The sequence below is a fragment of the Meles meles genome, chromosome 2, assembly GCF_922984935.1.
Source record: "Meles meles chromosome 2, mMelMel3.1 paternal haplotype, whole genome shotgun sequence".
Lineage (NCBI taxonomy): Eukaryota > Metazoa > Chordata > Mammalia > Carnivora > Mustelidae > Meles > Meles meles.
The window spans coordinates 78,661,459-78,666,716 of NC_060067.1; the positions used below are offsets into that span (position 1 = coordinate 78,661,459).

General features: G+C 41.4%; 1 pseudogene; it reads left to right on the top strand.

Moving 5' to 3' along the window:
• The first annotated feature begins 3,112 nt into the window (after positions 1–3,112).
• On the top strand, positions 3,113–3,969 carry LOC123937239 (annotated as a pseudogene).
• Positions 3,970–5,258: the final 1,289 nt, after the last annotated feature.

Genomic DNA, 5,258 nt, shown 5'->3' on the forward strand with positions numbered 1-5,258 from the left:
GGAGCCGGACTAAGTAATCCGCTCGGGTTCACTTTTGGGAGCTTCTGTTCCCTGAACATTTTCCATAGAGTTCCAGAGGATGGGAATGAAAATGGCGGCCTCCTAGTCTCCGGCCTAGAGGAGCCAAGAGCCCGGGGTCCCACTCCTCAGTGCACCCCCAGAGGACAGCACCCAATCACTCCCGTATCCCCAGCCTCTAGCCGTGCTCTGAGCTCACCCAGCCCGCGACTCGTTCAAGGTAACCCCAAGCTGAGAGTTCAGTCCTCGGCTCTGTCTTTGTAGCCGGCTTCTCTGTTCTAATACCTGTGAGATCTGCAACACTCCGACACCCTCGATTCTTTTGTGACCCTGCGGGACCTGGGGCCCCACTGACCCCGCGTGGGCTTCATCCCGGTTTAGCCTCTGGAGCAATGTCCTTTAGTGCACAGTCCTGATTTTGTGCTCCGTTGCTCCGCCGCTTGCCAGGAGCCGGCCCCTCCCCCACAGTCTATCTTCCCGTCGTTTTAGATTCACTTCTCCGCCAGTCCTACCTTTCAGAAAGTGGTTGATTTTCTGTTTCTAGAATTGTTGTTCTTCTTCTCTTCGATCTCTCATTGGATTTGTAGGTGTTTGCAATGTTTAGATAAGCTATTGAGCTGATCTCCTGCTACCTGATGTAGTCTCAGCCTGCTACTTCTCCGCTATCTTGACTCCTCCTCTTTCTTTTTTTTTTTTTTCTGCACACATGACTCCTCCTCTTTCAATTAATTCTTAAAAAACAAGTGGAGCTCTAGCAAGAAAATGTACCTCTAAAAGAAAGAATTCATAGTATTTTTTTTTAAATTTGTAGTATTTTTAAGTGATATTAAAAAAAAATACAGCCCAGGAAATGATACATGTAAAATAACCAGTACACATGTTATCTTCTCCTTTTTCATCAAGAAATACAATAAATAGGGGCGCCTGGGTGGCTCAGTGGGTTGAAGCCTCTGCCTTCAGCTCATGTCATGATCCCAGGGTCCTGGGATCCATCCCCGTGTCCGGATCTCTGCTCCGTGGGGAGTCTGCTTCCTCCTCTCTCTCTGCCTGCTTCTCTGCCTACTTGTGATCTCTCTGTCAAATAAATAAATAAAATCTTAAAAAAAAGAAATACAATAAATAGGCAGATTATAGTTTTGGTTACATCTTATGCAAATAATAAAATAAAGGGGAAGAGAGGGTGTAACCAAACCAATATGAGTTCAGTCCTTCTCAAGTCTGAAACTGTACTAGGTGTGTTGTCACATAAAGAAAACTTTTATTTGCCGCAAAAAAAAGATCACAGGGAATGAAGCCGTGACTCCAGGAGAGAAGGTGATTAGATTCCTTTTGTTTAAGGTAGGAGAATATCTAGATGGGAAACCTTGTCATCCAAGTAGATGTAGGCAAAATGTTGCACCATGTGCTTTAAGGAAACATGCCTATACATATGTCATATATTATGTAGATTAGGCTTAGGGTCCTCCTTGGATGGAGATTTTAGTATTATAATGAGGTAAAGGTAATTATAGATCACTCCACAGGTCATTCCATGGTCCATCTATGCAGACATGAGTCAGGTATATCTCTAATGGTCTGGGTGGTCTGGCTTGGTGGGAGATATTTCAGAGTAGTTGCCTTTACCTGGAGGGGGAGGTGGTTTTAGATTTCATTTGTCTGATTATCATATGATCTATCTGATATGAAGAATTTGAGAAGCAGGGCAGGGGTTGTGAGGGAAGGGAGGGAAAAATGAAATGATGGGATGCGGAGGGAGAAAAAACAATAAAAGAGTCAATCTCAGAAAACAAACTGAGGGTTGTTGGAGTCGTTTTGGAGTGGGGGATAGGATGCCTGGATGATGGACATGGGTTGGGGGTTTGTGCTAAGGTGAATGCTGTGAATTGTGTAAGACTGATGATTCACAGACCTTTACCCCTGAAACAAGTAATACATTAATGTTAACTAAAAAACAAAAACAAAAACAAAACTTATTTGTCTGAGTTAAGAGGAAAGCAGGAAAGAAGAGCTTAGGGGAAAATGTAAGACAAAAGTCAGTGAGTGAGTACAAGCATGGGGGTAGTAAAGTGTCTTAAGGTCTAGCTGGTGAGTTTTAGAAAGAAGAAAAAAAGTTTAAGAAAGAAAGTAATTGTTATGCCCCAATAATGGGTCTGTGATTAAAGGAGTGAGACTGATACAAAGCGAAGGTCAAGCAAAGCTTTATTTCATGCCAAGCATCAATAATCAAACTGACCGGCCAGGGCCATGCCTCTTACAGAGAGGGCGACCCCGCTCTCTTTTATGGACTAGCTCTTAAGGGCAAAGGCCATGTGGTTGGGCCTGGCCACGCATAGGTGGCCAATGAAATTGTAACACACAGAGAAAGCTGCACAGTGATGCTAGGTGACCAAATGAATTACAATTTACCCTATAGTAGACATTTGACCTAGCCTATCACCTTGGTTAGAATTGGCACCCAAAAGGCTCCCAAAGGGCGGGGCCCATACTCCTTGGTAGCTAGGGAGGCAGTATGCAACCCCTCACTGATTGGATATCTCCACGTGGCCTGACCCAGCCTTGTATCTGTGCTTTGTTACCTGGGGCTGGTTTCTGGGACTTGTTTTAAGTAAGTCCCCTGGGGGAAGGGGAGCAGGGAAGTTTAAGGGTTAAACAAAGTTATTGTCTTAACCTTGATGGAAGCCTTCCGCTAAATAGGTCCTTACAGTAATGAGTACATGGAATATTCTCCAAGATAAACCATGTTAGGCCACAAAATAAATCTTAATAAGTTAAAAAAAATCATGTAAAATATATTTTCTGATCACAGTTGAATGGAACTAGAAATTAATAGCAGAAGAAAAATTGGAAAACTCACAAATATGTAGAAATAACATACTCTTAAACAACTAATAGGTCAAAGAAGAAAGCATGAGGGGAACTAGAAAATACCTTGAGACAAAAGAAAATGAAAACTTGACATACAAAATCATGGGATGCAGTGAAAACAATGCTAACATGGAAAATTATAGCTATAAATATTTTCATTAAGAAAGAAGAAAAATCGAGAACCAGAGACGGTCCTGCTGTGGCCACAAGCCCTTCCAGCCACCTGACAATGTCGTCTCATTTAGTAGAGCAGCCGCCGCCCCCGCACAACAACAACAACTGCGAGGAAGGTGAACAGCCTTTGCCCCTGCCAGTCAGCCTCAACAGTTCCTGGGTGGAGCTACCCATGAACAGCAGCAATGGCAATGATAATGGCAATGGGAAAAATGGGGAGCTAGAGCATGTACTGTCCTCATCCTCTAGCCACAATGGCGACATGGAGAAGACTCTTTTGGATGCAGAACATGAATCAGGACAGAGTAGTTCAAGAGCCAGTTCTCACGTGACAGCCCTTCCCCACAAGAAGATGGGCAGATTATGTTTGATGTGGAGATGAACACCAGCAGGGACCATAGCTCTCAGTCAGAAGAAGTTGCAGAAGGAGAGAAAGAAGTTGATGCGTTGAAGAAAAGCGTTGACTGGGTGTCTGACTGGTCCAGTAGACCTGAAAACATTCCACCTAAGGAATTCGACATCAGACACCCTAAGCGCTCTGTCTCTTTAAGCATGAGGAAAAGTGGGACCATGAAGAAAGGGGGTATTTTCTCCGCAGAATTCCTTAAGGTGTTCATTCCATCTCTCTTCCTTTCTCATGTTTTGGCTTTGGGCCTAGGCATCTATATTGGAAAGCGACTCAGCACACCTTCTGCCAGCACCTACTGAAGGAAAGAATAGCCCCAGAAAAGCGTGTGACCTGTGAAGTGTTGTATTATCACAGTAGTTTATTTGAACTTGAGACAATTGTAAGCATGACCCAACCTGCCACCCTATTTTTACATATCCAAGTTCCAGTAACTCTCAAATCCAGTATTTTATTCAAACTCTGTTGAGGCATTTTACTAACCTCATTCCCTTTTTGGCCTGTAAGACACTTAAGAATTTCCTAACAGAGTTTACTGTTATTTAGAAATTTGCAAGGGCTTCTTTTCCGCAAATGCCACCAGCAGATTACAATTTTGTCAACATATCGTCTCCTTTTAGTGCCACCAGACTTAGACCTGCATCATTCATGGTATAAATTTTACACTTGCAAGATAACTACCATCTCTCTCTTCAAATGAGATCAGATTAGCAAATGACAGAACAGCTTTGTTGTTTTGTTTTGTTTTCAAGACAAAGCAAGCTTCACTAAGCTTGAATTTATAGTTATTTAAAAAGAAAACAAACAAACAAAAAAAAAAAAAACAAGACACAAGAAAAAAAAAATATCCTGGGCAAGAAAGAAGAAAAATCAACAATTGAATTTCATATCTTAAGGAAATACACAACGTACAAAAAACAAACAAACAATAATTAAACCAAGTCTACCAAAAGAAGGAAATAATGAAGATTAGTACAGAGGTAAATAGAGAACAGAAGAACAGTAGAGAAAATCAATGAAACCAAGATCTCATTTCTTGGAAAGATCAACAAAACTGACAAAACTTTTCAGTATGAAAAAAAAAGGGGGGAGAGGGGAGAAGACAAAAATAACCAAAATAGAATTAAAAGTGGGAATATTATTACTGATTTTACAGAAATAAGAACAATTAAGAAAAAGTACTATGAATAGTTCTATGCCAGCAAGTTGGATAACATAGATGAAGTGATCAAATTTCTAGACTAAAACGAACTACAAAAATTATGTCATGAAGAAATAGAAAATCTGAATAGACCTATAAAGGAAATTGGATCAATAATCAAAAACTTCCCAACAGGGGCGCCTGGGTGGCTCAGTGGGTTAAAGTCTCTGCCTTCGGCTCAGGTCATGGTCCCAGGGTCCTGGGATCGAGCCCCGCATCGGGGTCTCTGCACGGCAGGGAGCCTGCTTCCCCCCACCCTGCCTGCCTCTCTGCCTACTTGTGATTTCTCTCTCTGTCAAATAAATAAATAAAATCTTAAAAAAAAAAAAAAAACTTCCCAACAAAAAAACTCTGGGACTAGATAGCTTCACTGGTGAATTCTACTAAATATTTAGAGAATAATAAACACCAATCCTTCTCAAACTACTTTTAAAAACTGGGGGGAAAAAGGGGGTGGGGGACACTTACGAATTCATTCTATGAGGCCAGTATTATCCTAATACCAAAGGCAGGCAAAGACACTATAAAAAAGTAAAATTAAAACCAATTATGTCTGATGAATAGAGATGCAAAAATATTCAACAAAATATTAGC